This window comes from Gavia stellata, chromosome 6, assembly GCF_030936135.1.
Source record: "Gavia stellata isolate bGavSte3 chromosome 6, bGavSte3.hap2, whole genome shotgun sequence".
NCBI lineage: Eukaryota > Metazoa > Chordata > Aves > Gaviiformes > Gaviidae > Gavia > Gavia stellata.
This window is the reverse complement of record NC_082599.1, coordinates 30034155-30050645: the sequence shown is the minus strand read 5'-3', so window position 1 is coordinate 30050645 and position 16491 is coordinate 30034155.

Below are 16491 nucleotides of genomic sequence, written 5' to 3'. Positions count from 1 at the left end.
GAAGTTCTACTCTTCCTTCATTCCTTTCCTTCAGTAGTCTGAAACCTGAGATCAGCTTAGGAATTTTTTAAAAAAATGAAAAATACATTTGAGGTTGAGAACGCTATAAGTTTCACTGCCAAATACTCTACACAAGTGCTACAGGATTTGCCATATATTTTCAATTGGTTACTTAGGTGGCAAAATTGCCAGACTCAATAAAAGATCAAGAAGGCACAGATCTGTTTGCATCAAGAGAATTACCTTTGCAAAGGCTACGGGTACTGTTTGGTTGCTCAAAAATGAGCTCATGTTGTACTCCTCCCATAACCATTTCAAAACTATTTGCTTAACTTATTTATAAATGGATTGTTGTAATGACCTCATTCTCTGCCAGAGGGAACTGTATTTGTTCTTGTTGATGTCAATGGGAGTGAAGGTGTCTTTGTACCTTATTAGCTACTGGGCTGTGTCTGACCGTTTAATATATATGTTTGCCAAAAAGATGTCTTGGCACAGATAAAATGTCTCATAAATTCTGTGCAACCCTGTGCCAACTTATCAAACTCAATGTAAAAAATGCCATGTGTACTAATAAGTTTACCAGTAAGCCATACTTATTGTCAGAGAAGCCTGTGTTTTGCCACTGGAAACTAAACTTGAAGAAAAGATTCTTTTGCTTTTTAAAACTTGTTATTTTCCTTATATAGAATACTGAATTAAGCACACGTCTGCTTGTCAAGAAAAAAAGAAATAACACATTATCAAGAAAAATAAACAGCAACATAGCTACTTTTGCAAAATTGGCATGGGGTAGGAAGTATTGAAGGTTTTTCTAAAACCCGAATTTAACAACGATGTTTTAAGGAGATTGGTACATGGATTTCCAGAGTCCCATGGTAAATAATAATGATGTTTTCTGCAATAGGATTTTTACCCAATCTGTATAAGCTCTGAATGTTTGAATGAAGCACAGCAGCAGTGGGGAAACACAACAGGAGGCATATGAAGTCCTACAAATAGACCTTGCCTTTGCAGGTATGATGTTGAACTACACTTTCTTTGCCAGTCTGGTGCTGAAAATGAGCAGCTCTGACATAGGCTCTGTGAGGGTGTTTTTCCTGGTCAGCCGAGTTAGCTTCTCTCTGCTCCATAGTTCTTCCTGTAAACACAAGTGCGACTCTGCCACTTCTTTCAGATTAATCAGGATAGTTTTAGCTGCTTTTGTGTGTTTGCTGTTCTCTCTCATTATTCTTCCTAGTTTTGTCTTTGTTTTTATCCAGAGCTTCTTCATTATTTAACCTTTCTGCATCACTCTTGTTGTAAGCTCTGCATATCTCTGCTGTTGCTACATTTGTCCTTTCAATATAGCAGACTTACTCCCCAAAACACATAAGCAAATGGGCTGTCGCCCCCACCTTTTCAAACATTCATGCTATTAAAGTGCTTAGCAAACTGGCATGTAAAATGCAGCTAAAGATACATCAAGGTGACTCTTGCCCAGGTTTCTCCTTCTGTTTTGCCAAACAAACATCTGGCCTTAAATTTCCATGTAAAGTGTCTGACTCAGCTGAATTAATGTGATAAGTCTGTTTTCTTTTGTCCTTGCCGGTATCAACAACGATAATTAACCAATATGGCAACAAAACTTTAAAGCTTTTAAACTGAAATGATTCAAGTGCACGGGAGGTTTGAGTCCTCAGAAGCCACTTAGGCAAGAAGCTGGCTGTCTAGAGTTGTCACTTAAATGCCTCCCTCATTTCTTACAGTCTCTAAATGGAGAAATGTCTCTGGGTCCCAGTTGCAGGGCTGTTTGGATTGATTCCTGGAATGGTAGAAGTTGGGCTGTTAGCACTAGGAAAGCACATCATACTGATCCTGGATAATAATAAACTACTCTGGGTAATTTATTCCATTCTACCTGTATTTCTTGTCTCTTCTCCAGCTTTGCTTTTAAAGGAGATACTTCCTCTGTGACCCTCAAAGTGAGAAGCTGAAGAGGTACAAACTGATTTGCTCAGAAGTAATATTTGATGACTTCTGATATGCCTGCACTGGCACAAACCTTGTCCCCACTTAATTACCTTAAATTCTGAGAACTGTCCATCAGAGAACCCAGGCTCTAACAGAGCTGGGTGGACACAGCTGAATAAACTCTTACTGAGCTGGGTTGAGAATTAGAAATTACACAGCTTAGTATAGTGCTACACTATGCTTCTCAGTTACTGCAGCCATATAGCCATTGGAACTGAAACTACGGCTCCAGAGTTTACTGACATTTTCTACTAACTTTCTAAAATTAGGGTTCATTTCATAACTTCAGGAAGAAAATCCAGCTCTATCTTTCCGGACCTTTTGAATTTTCTTTTCTTTTCTTCTTTGTGTAAATGGCTGTTTAGTGATGTGAGCAGATGCACAGTTTCAAGGCAAATGTAACCACTCATTTTACCAGTCATTGTCTAGACGGGTTCTATATCTGATCCATAAAGCCTCTTGTAAACTGTACTGTAAATCATTACAACAAAGGCTATCCATAAAATATTTACAATTATTGAAGAAGCTCTTCAGAGCTTACGATTCCATTCTCCTTGTTTTTTTGATTTCCAAGTAAACTTATAGTTCTGAATTTTAACAAGGTGGTACCAGAAAGTGTCAAAATATAGGACATTTGAATCTTCTTCTTGATATTTATTCATGCCTAAAAGAAAAGATTTCTTGCTTCTACTTGCTAGATATTCAGCTTTTTTTTATATAAAGTAATAAAAGGATAATATGAGTAAAGTAAAATTTCTAGTAAGTGAATCCAAAGAATGAACATGAGGAAAAAATACATGGAGATATCTGTGAATAAAGCACTGGATGATGTGATTTTTTCTTGACTTTCCTACTGTACAGTGTATTACCTTGTGCAACTTATTCTTCTTCATGAGCTTTGCCACTGTTTTCTGTGTTATGGCCTTCCTGCAAAGCTCTTCAAGAAAGAGAAACAAAATATGGGTCTGCTGTGGCCTCTCAAGTTCAGTGAGAGTTTTACTATTGACAAAGTCCAGCCTTTGCTAAGTAACTTCTAAGCCACAAGAAAAAATCCAAAATCAAAAGCGAGAAGATAATTTGAACAATTTTGTTTTTACGGCTTTCACATTTTGCCATTTTATGGCTTTACATTAGCAAAATAAATTGTTATCCTTTGAAATTATGTAAAACTGATTCAGCATTTTCTCTTAGATTTGGGAGCCTAAACATTAACAGATTAACTAGACCAGCTGCCAAAAATGAGCAATAATGTAACTGTAAAAGTTTTTCAGATTGCTCTCTTTGATTTTATCATGCTTTGTATCTTGCCAGTTTTACAACTGCATATGAGCTAGTAGTACTTATTAAAATAAATTATTGCATTGTATTTATGACAGTGGAGCTGTTAGCAAAATTGCATGAACACACATTTTTCATACTTGCTAGTTATTTCTTACTTTTGAAGATGCCTTTCTGCTTAAAAAAATATTAATAATTTGGCTGCTGTTTTAGAGTTATTATTATTTGACCCTATTATTAGGGTCAATTATAGGGTTTTTTAAGAGGAAGAGTGGTCATGGATGCTCCTGAATGGGTTTCTGATCATTAAATTACTAAGATTTCATCAGATGAAGGATTTTCTTTAGCAAGGAAAAAGAACTATGGCCAGAGTATAAAACAATTTCCAGGCCTAGAGAGAGACAATTTTCAGTGACTAATTATAGCTAGAGGTAGCTAGGAAAAAACATCAATGTAAAAAAAACCCCATGAGTGAAGTTAATTTGAAGGTGGTGGAAGTACAGTTTGAAAAGTGTTTGGTGAATGATCATAAACTCATTCATTCCTCAAAACAATCTCAATGTAACTATCTGTTATAACAGTGGCTTGATTACAGATAAGAGGCACATTTTGTAAGGGTACTTTGTGTGTAGGTGTGTATCAAGGATGAGTGAACCAAATTTGTTCTGGGAGGCTATAAGAAACTATTAACTGTCAGAACTGACAGGCTTGATGTTCAAAACATAATGTCGTAAATATATTCCTCGTAAAAAGAGTTTGTTTTTCTTTCTCTTCAGGTTTTAAAAATGAGGTTTGACAAGGCAGGAGAACAAAATAAATTCTGTTGAACAATATTTTGGCTAGATCAATAGTTTTGGTTAATGGGACCTCAGTTCAATTTCTTACTTAGAAGTTAGTCCAGGCATATCACTTTCTTAGATTTGCAATGGAATACAAGCATTCTGACAACTGTTTTTTTTGTCTCCTGAGGCTACATTAATGAAAGGATTTAGTAGTTGCAGTGTGTTTTCCAACATTTATCTTGAAGGTCTGCAGCTCAGACAGTAGAATGAACATCCTGCACCCCACTGTAATGCTATGGGCAAATTAATCTCTCAAAAATGAGAGTCATGGCTGCACATGGATCAGCTGAAGGACACAACAGGGAAGAAATGGATTGATTTCAAATGCCACATCTTCCAGGCAAAAAAGTGCCCAGTTTACCTGGAAAGTGGCCTTGATCTATGCTTGGGATGTGCTGTCCTCACCTTCTTCTTGAACATTTCTATCAAAGGATGAAAAGTTTTCTCATTTCTGTTAAAAGATTGCTTCCTCCACCCAGTCCACTTTGCACTTTGTACAAGGAGGGGGAGATTCTAGTTCAGTGTCTTCACCTGCTTAAGGCATTCCTACCCACATAGCCTATTCTTGTAAAAGAGTTATCTTATTCAGCAAAGAGTGGGTAAGAAAGTAAAGAAGGCTTTTAACTTTTGTTGATGTTGTTGCATCAAAAAAAGGAAAAAGAAAAATATTCCTTGGTCCTCTGTTAAGTAAGAACATGGTCTACCAATCAGAGCCTTCACTACAGAACAGGGACAGCTGTTTCCCATCTCTGACTTTCAAATGGGAGACCTAACCAATTGGCTGGAGAGTTAATACTTAATTGTGAAAACCAATTATTTGAAGGAATGGAGATGGGAATATCAGGCTACACCCAGAGTACTATGTCCAGTTCTAGTCCCCACAATTCAAAAAAGGCACGGTCAGACTGGAAAGGGTCCAAAGGAGGGTCATGAAGATGATCAAAGGGTGCAGAACCTGCCCTATGAGGAAAGACTGAAGGAGTTAGGTCATTTTACCCTGGAGAAGAGAAAGCTCAGGGGGGACCTCATCACAGTTTTCCAGTACTTACAGTCCAGCTACAAAGAGGACAGAAGGTCTCTCTTCACAAGGAGCCACGTGGAGAGGACAAGGGGCAAGAGATACAAGTTGTGCCAGGAGAGTTTTCATCTTGGTATGAGAAAGAATTTTTTTTACAGTGAAAACTGTCAATCACTGGGACCTTCCCCAGGGACATGGTGAAATCCCCATCACTGGAGGTTTTCAAGACATGACTGGACAGGGTGCTAGATAATGTCATCTAGGCTCCCTTTCCAACAAAAGGTTGGACCAGATCATCTTCTGAGGTCCCTTCCAACCTGGGCTGTTCTATGCTATGCCTTTAAACTCCAGGATAAGTTATAATGATGCTTGATGAGGACTGACTTCTGGGATGAAGAGTGGTATGTTTGAAATATCCCAAAGAAAAGGAAGCTAGCTGAGGACTCTCCTATATTGAATGACTACTTGAACTGCAAGATTATCGTGCAAAACATGCTCTGCTTCCTTCTCTTCTCTTCAGCACTGCTTTTGAGAACACCGTTTGTTACTCAGCAAGTGGCTGCCGATGTGAAACTTCATGTCAAATACATGCTAAAACACACTACCCAGTGGCATATTGAAGACAGAGAGCAAGGCATCTCTAGAGGACACTCAGAGTTTTCCTTCAGGTACAGAGATACATATTGTTCTATTGTCTGTGAGAAAACCAGGCATTTCACTTACAATCTGTAAATGTAGACTCAGAATTTTTAAGTCTCACAGTGCCTAACTAATCTGAGTGTGGCTCAATCTCTTTCCTGGGTCAGGACCTTCATCTCTCTGCAGTTCAATATCCCTGACAATGTGGGATGATATCACCTCTCTATCCCACAAATTCTTCTTTTAAAGACAAATATACTAAAGATGATAAGCTTTTGAAAAGGCTTATTTATGATGGGCCAAACAAGGATCACAAACAGACATATGATTATGCCTTTATACACTGCAGGGAGAATGTCTTTTCTCCAAAGTGTTCATAACACTATGGGAGGAATATGGTTGCGAAAGAAGTTTTCATAGGTAAAGCAATCTTCCTTCAAGAACATTGATGCTGTAGGAGTGCTAAGATTATTAAACTTCTGGTCCACAAAGTTTGTTAAAGAAAAGAGGGATAACTGGGATAAAATCTCCATTTTTATTCTCATTCACAATTAAGTACAGCAGGTTTTAATAACTGGATATTTGAGAGGCATTTCAAAGCTAGGTGAAAAATTTAAAATTACATTTGTATGAAGCATACATTTTATACAGAAAGGGGTTTATATAGATCACAGAATCACAGAATCATTAGGGTTGGAAAAGACCTGTAAGATCATCAAGTCCAACCATCAACTAACACCACCATGCCCACTAAACCATGTCCGGCAACGTCACATCCACACGTTCCTTGAACACCTCCAGTGATGGTGACTCAACCATCTCCGTGGGCAGCCTGTTCCAGTGTTTCACCACTCTCTCCATAACAAAATTTTTCCTAAACCTCCTAAACCCAGCCTAAACCTCCCCTGGCGCAACTTGAGGCCATTTCCTCTTGTCCTGTCACTCGTCACTTGGGAGAAGAGACCAACACCCACCTCTCTGCAACCCCCTCTCGGGTAATTGTAGAGAGCGATAAGGTCTCCCTTCAGCCTCCTCTTCTCCAGGCTAAACAACCCCAGTTCCCTCAACCGCTCCTCATCAGACTTGTGCTCCAGACCCCTCACCAGCTTCGTTGCCCTTCTCTGGACACGGTCCAGCACCTCAATGTCCTTCTTGTAGTGAGGGGCCCAAAACTGAACACAGGATTCGAGGTGCGGCCTCACCAGTGCCGAGTACAAACGTACGACCACTTCCCTACTCCTGCTGGCTACACTATTTCTGGAGATGGGACACTCTGTCCTGTAATTCCCATTAGATGATGGAAGTTACAAACAAAGTATGCATTATAAAGACCATATACCCCAGAAATCTGACTTTTTAAACCTGTGTTCTTTTATATTTTTAAATAAAATTCGTAAGTCATCAGACTACAAAAGAAATTAAGCAATACAAACACAGGGAACAGACTAAGAAGTTAAATAAGGGTGTTACAGAAATATTAGTCTGTTTTCACTCTCCTACTGTGAGTGTAATGCACTGGAATTATGACTGTATGACTATCTTCTCTACTTGCTTTTCTCATTTTCTATGGTCAACATTATACTGAAATTATTGTAAGGGCAAACACCATTGTACAGTTACAAGTATTTTCAATAGGTAAAGTATACAGTATAAAGTCTCTACTTTCGCTAAGTAAATGTCATCTTTCCCCAAACCCACCAGCAAATATTGATCAAGAATCTCAAGACTTTCAACGAGCTCCTAAGTCAGAGTGAATTAGTTTATGCAGTTTCAGAACATTTATAGCTCCAGTTACAACATCACTATATGTTGTTAGGTTAACTAAGGTTGCAGAGTGATTTTTACAATTTTCAAAAGTGTAGAAGATGGCCATCTGACAGGCTGCATGAACAACTTACTGTGAAGTAAGGTGGTTTGCATCTCCTTCATGGAAAAGCATGAACAAAGGTAATTCATGAGTACTGAGGGAGCTGGCTGAGGTAATTTTGTGGCCATTCCCAATAATCTTTGAACAATCATGGTGACTGGGATAGGTGCCTCAGGACTGGAAGAAAGCAATGTCACTCCTGTCTTTAAAAAGGATGATAAGGAAGACCCAGAGAACTATGAGCTGGTCAGCCTCACCTCAATCCCTAGGAAGATGATGGAACAACTAATTCTGGAAATCATTTCCAGGCACATGAAAGACAAGAATGTGAATGGGAGTAGTCAGCATGGATTCACCAAGGGGAAGTCATGCTTGACCAACCTGATAAACTTCTATGATTATATTATTCTCTGAATACCATAGTTTCACATATCAGGAGGCATTGTTAATAATTTTGAAACGTGGCCCTGCAGTAAATGCAGTTACATAGCCGGTATGATTTCTTTCATGATTATTTCTCCATCTTTTCACTATCTTTCCCTTTTCTTTCTAGCTGTTTTTAGTCCTGATGAACACATACAGCCAAGAATGTCCCAGCTTCCATTGTTGCAATCAGTATTTCAAGAAGATGTTTCATTTGTGGGTCAATAGATGATTGGCCTGCATATCACTTTGTGCAGTGAGCCAAACTGTTGGAGATTCGTCCAGTAATTTTCTATAATCAAAATGATTGGACTGCAAAACAAAGACTCTGAGGAAATCATCTAGTATTCCTCTCTTCACTTTACTGATCTATCTGACAATATGTGGTAACAGAGGGTGAATATCAGGAACACAGTGGAGGGGTATAGGATGTATTAGCACTCCAGTCCTGAATCATTACCTTTCCACCTGATCCGTCACAAACCATAATGTACTTTACACTAATGGCAAAAATGGAGTTCTTGCTCTGCAGGTGCTGAGTGACTGAAGATCAGCTTTGTGAGGTTCCTAAAAGCTATCATTCTCTACTTAAAAGTGGATACACTCCTGTACATCAAAGGTATATCTAGTAAAGAATTATGTCTCCAAGAGGGACCCAGAAAAAACATTTTAGAAAAGGTGTGCAAACAGGGTAAGCATGCTTTACCATGAAACTCTACCAGCCTCCACGACTTTGCTGAAGTGTCGGGGGTTTTTTAATGATTTTTTAGTGACCCTTGGTAGATTTTTATTGCATTAATTTTCTTCTTTTCTGAACACTTTTTGTTCACTTTAACATTCATATTGTTCTATAGCAAGAGATTTCAAAGCCTAATTATGAAGCTGTGAAAAGCTTCCTTCTTTTTGATTTGAACTTGCCACTGCCATTTTATGCTGTCTAGTTCTTGAAACATTGAACAATCATTCCTTGTTTCCCCTTCCTACAACTGCTGTGATTTTTCTAGATTTCTATTAAAAAATTCCCCATTCATTTTTTTCCTTTCAGGAAGATGCTAGTATGCTTTACTTTTTTGTGTCACGCTGTCCAAGCCCAGGGACAGACTCAAAGCCAGAATACCTCAGCTCAACAAGACATCAGCTTGTTAACCTTTTTTCCAGGTACTATCTAAGCTTTGGACTTAAAAGACAACTAGGGTATGCCCTGATACACCACGCATAGGTGTATCATCACAACTGGTAGATTACGATCCATGTCAAGTTGTAAGATGAAGTTCTGATGTATATTTTCTTCTTTAGAAAAGAAGTAGCTAATGGTATCTCAAAGACCAGATCTCTGTGGAAATTATAGTGCAGAGGCTTTGTCCCAAGACACTGAAACCATCAGAGTCCATTGGGGGTGGGTGGTGTCTCAATAGCTTTAACTAATGGTTGTAGTGATTGCCATAAAAGTTATTGAAATAACTGTGAGAGCAAAAGCTCAGACTGATAGAGAAGGCATGCACAGCAATGTCATCAAGCTGTGCTCCTGGGATAACAGCCAGCATGGAGGTAATAATTTCTGACAGAAACTGGAGGATGAATTCAGTCCAAAGGGCATTCATTCATAATGCAAAAGACTTTCAAGCAGGAAAAAAAAAAAGTTCCAGAAGTAATGAGCAAGGTGAAACTTTATAAATTCTCATATCAGGTGCAATTTTGGAATGTGGACAGAACCAGCCAATAGAAAAATCATATTTTCTGTAATGAAGAAAATGTATGCATGGAACTGTGTCTATATTTAATCCTTCAAAAGTGTCAAGTGACTTTGCTGACTATCGTGAGCTTCAGAAACTGTGAAAGGACTTGGTTTGGTTAAACATTGGCATTTTAGAGATAGATTGGGCTGACAAAAAAATTTTGGGCTTCTCTTAGTCTTCTTAGATATGTTAGACTATCTGATAGAGACTCTACAGAGCTGAAGGCCTCACTGTACAAGGAAATGTGCAAATTGTATTGTGGAAGAAAATAACACCTATGAATTGCTTACAGTTTAAGTAGAAATGATGGACAGAAAGTGCAATAAGAAAGAGAAAAAGCAAACAATAAGACAAACTTCACACAACTGTCAGGTTCAATAGGCAGTATACTTAGAAATAGTGCCAGAAGATACACTGCCTTATTAACCTTAGGGTTAATAACTTGTCTCTTGGATCACTTTACACTGCATATGACTTTGGCTTTCTAAATAAACTGAATGATGCCATATCAATACCTTTTTTGGCTCATTTTACGTGAACTTTCACAGATAGGCTTGTAGGAGTAGAATTTCCCTGTGTGAAAATATTTCTGGAAAATTGATTGTAAGTTGCCGTGGGTGTTCATTGAAAGTTTTTATACTTTCAGTATCTCAGGGAAGCTCAGTTGTATAACATTTGTCTTTTCCAAATAATTGCAAGTAACACAGTAGTACCTAGGCAAATGTACAGGTCAAACTACTGAACTAAAATATTTATACATATTATAAAAAATCCCAAATAACAAATAAAAACCCCAGAGAATTACCCTTTCCAATAATTTGGATAATATAGCAACCTACTTACAGATATTTCACAATTCATGAAAGCATCTAAATTCACTGAATAAAAGTTCCTTTCTGGGTCATGTTGAGCTGTAGGAAGGTTGCTTTTCTAAGTATATTCCAAGGAATACCTGAAATGTTAAACAAGTCAATGCTTAAAAATACTTGTTCTGTGTAGTGTAACTCTTGGTGAATGAAAGCAAAGTCAGTGATTTCATACCTGTCTGGGAGCAGAAATTCTTCTCAAGCTCTAACTGAAGATTTGCACCTGATACTTGAAACACGATTGTTTCTGAGAAGATATTTCTGCATGTATCTGGGACACTTTGTTGGGAAACTTTTGGCTCTAAGACTTATCAAAAGTGGGAGAGAGTATTGTATGTATGAATTCAGAGTGAAAAAAAGGTTGAAAAAAGCTTTGTTGTAACTACCAGACCAGTGACGGCTGTGCCATACCAGCCTTTCGCTCTTTCTTTGACAACAGCGAAGAAACTAGTCATTGATATCTTGTCAAAATAGCAACTATACCAGGATAGTTTGTGTGAATGAGGATTGTTGCCTTTTTACTGAGAAAACTATGGTCAAAATGGGTTGTATTTTGCTTGAAAATAAGGTTCTATGATGGTGAAACTGAATGTGAAGTTCTGGTGAAGGGTCTAGAGAACAAGTCTTATGAGGAGCAGCTGAAGGAACTGGGGTTGTTTAGTTTGCAGAAAAGGAGGCTCAGGGGAGACCTTATCACTCTCTACAACTATCTGAAAGGAGGTTGTAGTGAGGTGGGTGTTGGTCTCTTCTCCCAAGTAAAAGGCAATAGGACAAGAGGAAATGGCCTCAAGTTGCACCAGGGGAGGTTTAGATTGGTTATTATGAAAAATTTCTTCACTGAAAGGGTTATTAAGCATTGTAACAGGCTGCCCAGGGAAGTGGTTGAGTCACCACCCCTGGAGGTATTTAAAAGATGTGTAGATGTAGCATTTAGGGACATAGTTTAGTGGTAGACTTGGCAGTTTTATGTTAATGGCTTGACTTGATGATCTTAAGGTCTTTTCCAACCTAAATGATCCTATGATTTTATGATCATTTTTCATGCTGACTGTGTGGACTACAAAATAAAAATTCATGCGCAGCTAATCCAAAACAGGTATGAGCATGCGATCTCACTTCTGTTAAATTAGCCAGAATATACAAAACAATATTTATGCAAGCTTTGTGTTTATGAGAAGACAGATAATATCTGTTTTGGCATAAATCTGTAGTGACTGGATCATATCTGATCCAAAGTAGAGTGTGCTAGGACCTCTGTACATTTTTTTCCCTTAGTGACTGTGAAATGGCAGACAGAGTTGAACTATGTCAGTGCTGTATGTCATATACTGATGGTACGCAGCATTTAGGTACCCTAAATCCAGATTGACTGTCTCGTGGAAGTGTGGTGTTAATTGAATTGCCTTAAAAAGTTAGTATCTAATGGCACTCTGAGATGCTCTAAGGTATCTAAAACAGCTGCATGAGCCTAGTAGACATGTAGAATCCGGCATGGCACGTGACTGGCCTTCTGAATGGGAGCTGGAAACTAAGGAAGATATGTCAGGGCATCTGCGTCTCAGAAGCTGGATTCAGCCCTTAGACTTGGAGACAGCACTTGTAAATTCTTTGATACTGAATCCAGACAAAGCATTGGTGAGAGCATGACTGGAGCTGAGCTCAGCTGAGAGTCAGCACTATCATCTGTCCTGTCGTATACTGTTCAATATTCCAGTGTAAAGCTTTCAGTAATAATGCTATGTTAATTGCAAAACCATTTTTATATTGTGCTTGTAAAAATGATAGTGATAATGAAAGCATATGAATATATGGTGTCAATCAAATTATCCCAAATAAGCACACTACAATAGCTATGCAGTAGAAGGAAATAAGTACACCAGTGGCTACACAGAGCCCTACATTACATGCAGTTTGGGGAAAAAAGGTTAATTTGTACTAAATTTTTCTTGATTTACTGGACCACACTCCTGGTTTGAAGGGTCTGCATTTGGTAGAAATCTAGACTTGAGCTTTCAGTTAAGTTTCCACCAACAGAAACCTCATTTGTGCTCGTTAAAAGCACTGATCAAGCAAAAGCCTAAACAGTAGGCATGCAGAGGGCATTTGCTTCCAAACTGCACCACTGCTTTCAAGCAAGATTCCAATGTAGATGTATGCCAAAAGCCCACCATGCAATGAATCCACAAAGACACAGAAAAATACAGGCTTGCTGTCTTTTTTTAAAATATTTTATATTATTTTTAGTAATTTTCTTCTGTTATGGTACAAGCAAAATAATGAATTATCAGAAGTTAGAATAAATGAGCTCCCATGAATATTTTTTTGTTTATTTCTTAAGGATGTGGTATTGTTGTGGACAGGATGCAGGACTAACCTTGGCACTGGTCTTCTTGTGATTCTTTGGGTACTGGGGATAGGTAAAAGAATTCTGGTTCCTTTCTATGATCTTACCAGGATGGATGTTTTATGGTGAATGCACACAACAATGGCAATTGCTGCAACAACCATTCCCCTAGATAAAGTAATTTTACCTTATCTGCCACTGTTTTAACACTAGATGCATAACAATTACTATTATCACATCACACTAAGCTTTCAACTGCAGAAATAAGAATCCTGGAAGTCCTGAGATCTGGAGAAATACAGGCCTGTCAGCCTGACCTCAGTGCCAGGGAAGATTTTGGACAGGTTCATCTTCAGGGCGCTCACAGGGCACGTGCAGGACAACCAAGGGATCAGGCACAGCCAGCACGGGTTCATGAAAGAGAGGTCCTGCTTGACCAACCTGATCTCCTTCTATGACCAGGTGACCTGCCTGGTGGATGAGGGAAAGGCTGTGGATGTTGTCTACCTGGACTTGTTGTCTACCTGTCTCCCACAGGATTCTCCTGGAGAAGCTGGCGACTCGTGGTTTAGACAGGTACACTCTTCGCTGGGTAAAAAACTGGCTGGATGGCTGAGCCCAGAGAGTCGTGGTGAATGGAGTGAAATCCAGTTGGTGGCCGGTCACAAGCGGAGTCCCTCAGGGCTCAGTTTTGGGGCCAGTCTTGTTCAATATATTTATCGATGATCTGGATGAGGGGATTGAGTGCTCCCTCAGCAAGTTTGCAGACGACACCAAGTTGGGAGGGAGTGTTGAGCTGCTTGAGGGTTGGAAGGCTCTGCAGAGGGATCTGGACAGGCTGGATCCATGGGCCCAGGCCAATTGGATGAGGTTCAACAAGGCCAAGTCCCGAGTCCTGCACTTGGGTCACAACAACCCCATGCAACACTACAGGCTTGGGGAAGAGCGGCTGGAAAGATGCCCCGCAGAGAAGGACCTGGGGCTGTTGACTGACAGCCGGCTGAAGATGAGCCAGCAGTGTGCCCAGGTGGCCAAGAAGGCCAACGGCATCCTGGCCTGTATCAGAAACAGTGTGGCCAGCAGGAGTAGGGAGGTGATCGTGCCCCTGTACTCGGCGCTGGTGAGGCCGCACCTCGAATCCTGTGTTCAGTTTTGGGCCCCTCACTACAAGAAGGACATTGAGGTGCTGGAGTGTGTCCAGAGAAGGGCAACGAAGCTGTTGAGGGGTCTGGAGCACAAGTCTTATGAGGAGCGGCTGAGGGAACTGGGGTTGTTCAGTCTGGAGAAGAGGAGGCTGAGGGGAGACCTCATCGCTCTCTACAACTACCTGAAAGGGGGTTGCAGAGAGGTGGGTGTTGGTCTCTTCTCCCCAGTGATGAGTGATAGGACAAGAGGCAATGAACATGACATTGCAGGACATGGTTTAATGGACATGTTGGTGTTGGGTTGATGGTTGGACTTGATGAACTTACAGGTCTTTTCCAACCTCAGTGATTCTGTGATTCTGTAATGGTGCAGGTGGAGAAAGGTAGGAGGTGAGGAGTCCAAAAATCATAAAATTGGAACCCAAATTCCTATAATAATGCTTTAGCCATCTCTGGAAAATACCACCGTGTAATATCTCTGCTCCAAAGAGTATCTATAATGAAATGGAATAAACTGTCTGGAAATACATTTTTCCTGCATCACAACTGCAGACTATTTCTATTTTCTATTTTATAGGTCAAGCAAATATTAAATAAACATTTTTTAATCTGGAGGGGAACACACATTGGATTAATTTTGAAAACTGGCTCTGCTACTACAGGTGCAGAACTATACTGAAAAAAGAGTGTGCTCAGAGCAGCAGTCCTGGCAACACCCTAAAGAGCAAACAGATTTTTATCATTACATATCACTATTTTTAAGAACTGCCAGAATGAGTTACATCAAATGCCTGTCTCCCAGAATCTCATCTTTAGTGGTGGCCAATAGGGGATGCTGAAGAAGCAGGATAGGAGTAGAGAAGGATCCCTTCCACAGAATATTATTCAATCTGTATGTAGTTTAAGGATTTCCTGGGCCATTAGTTGCATCCAGGTCATTGTGTTTGATAGCTATTGATACCACCTATTCTGCATGAATTTGCCTAATTCATCTTTAAACCTTTGGCCTTTAAAACAGCCTGTAGCGATAAGTTCCACAATTGCATTGTGTCATGTGAAAAGGTGTTTATATTTGTTCTTTTCAAATTGCTGCTAGTTCCACTGTGTGTTCCTTGTTCCTTTATTGTAATAATGAATAAACATTGTTTATTCACTTCAGTTGCGTCCTTTTGTGCTCGTAGATCTCTGTACGGTTGCTTACTTCATTTTTTCCTAAATCATTTACAGATCTGTGTATGGTAAGTTTTTACTTCTGGTAAAGGAGGTAAACAGACTTTTCCTTCACAGTGTGCATGGACATGGATTTGTCACCAGGAAAAGCCATATTCTGTGAAACCCTGAGCCCCACATTGTCTCAAAAGTGGGATAACCTGCAAGGTTCAGGGCTTTTGCTGTTGTTTCCATTTGTAATATGCAGTCCAGAAGCAGCTGCTTTTAAATATTGCACACAAAGGAATCAGGCAAGCGGACCCTGGGAATGACAGAATCATCTCAATTTGCAGTGTACGGTCTGCCCATAGAACCACGTGGTTTCATGATGTGGTTTAACTACTAGTCTAGACAACTGTTAGTCTAAAAAATTAACATAAGGTAGCAATATCACATTAGCAGCACAATAACAACACAGTCAAGTTCTATAATGTGCTATACCTTTAACTCAAACTTTTTCCAATAGCAAATAGATTGGACTGAAACATTAAAGTAAATATAGCAAAGGATTCCTAAAACCTGTTCTTTCCCCTATTTTCTTTCACCTATAAGGTAGGAAAGATAGTTGTCTGGTTCTAGAAAATCTCTCCCTCTCTTTCTTTTTTTTTTTTTTTAATTTATTTTATTGCCCTATTCCACTGACTTTCTCTGTGATGTTGAGTACCCACATAACAGTCTGTCCTTTCACCTTGTTTTTTCCCAGATGGCTAAGACTTCAAGGAAATCCAGTTTGGAAAATCTTTACTATCTACATATGAAGTACAATTTATGTCTAAAAATATAAAATGTGTTTATTTCTGAAATATAGAAGGTATGAGGATTCTTTCGTTTTGGCCCATTAGGATAGTGTTAACTACTTTTTGGCTCGTATTGTGGCTTCCTAAAACACTATGGCTAGACTGAGAAAAGACAAAACTGGGGACAAGAATCCAGCCCCCCAATTTAGGTGTCTAGTTTGTCTGGAATTGGGCAGGACTGGCCTTGTGCTCCTTGCCGGACTTTCTATGCATTGCACATTCAAATCTCACTGCAGAAAAAGCAGAAACAGGTTTGGTGAAAGGGACCATAAATTTAGGCCTCCTGTTATCCACTTGCTAATGGTCTGCTCAGA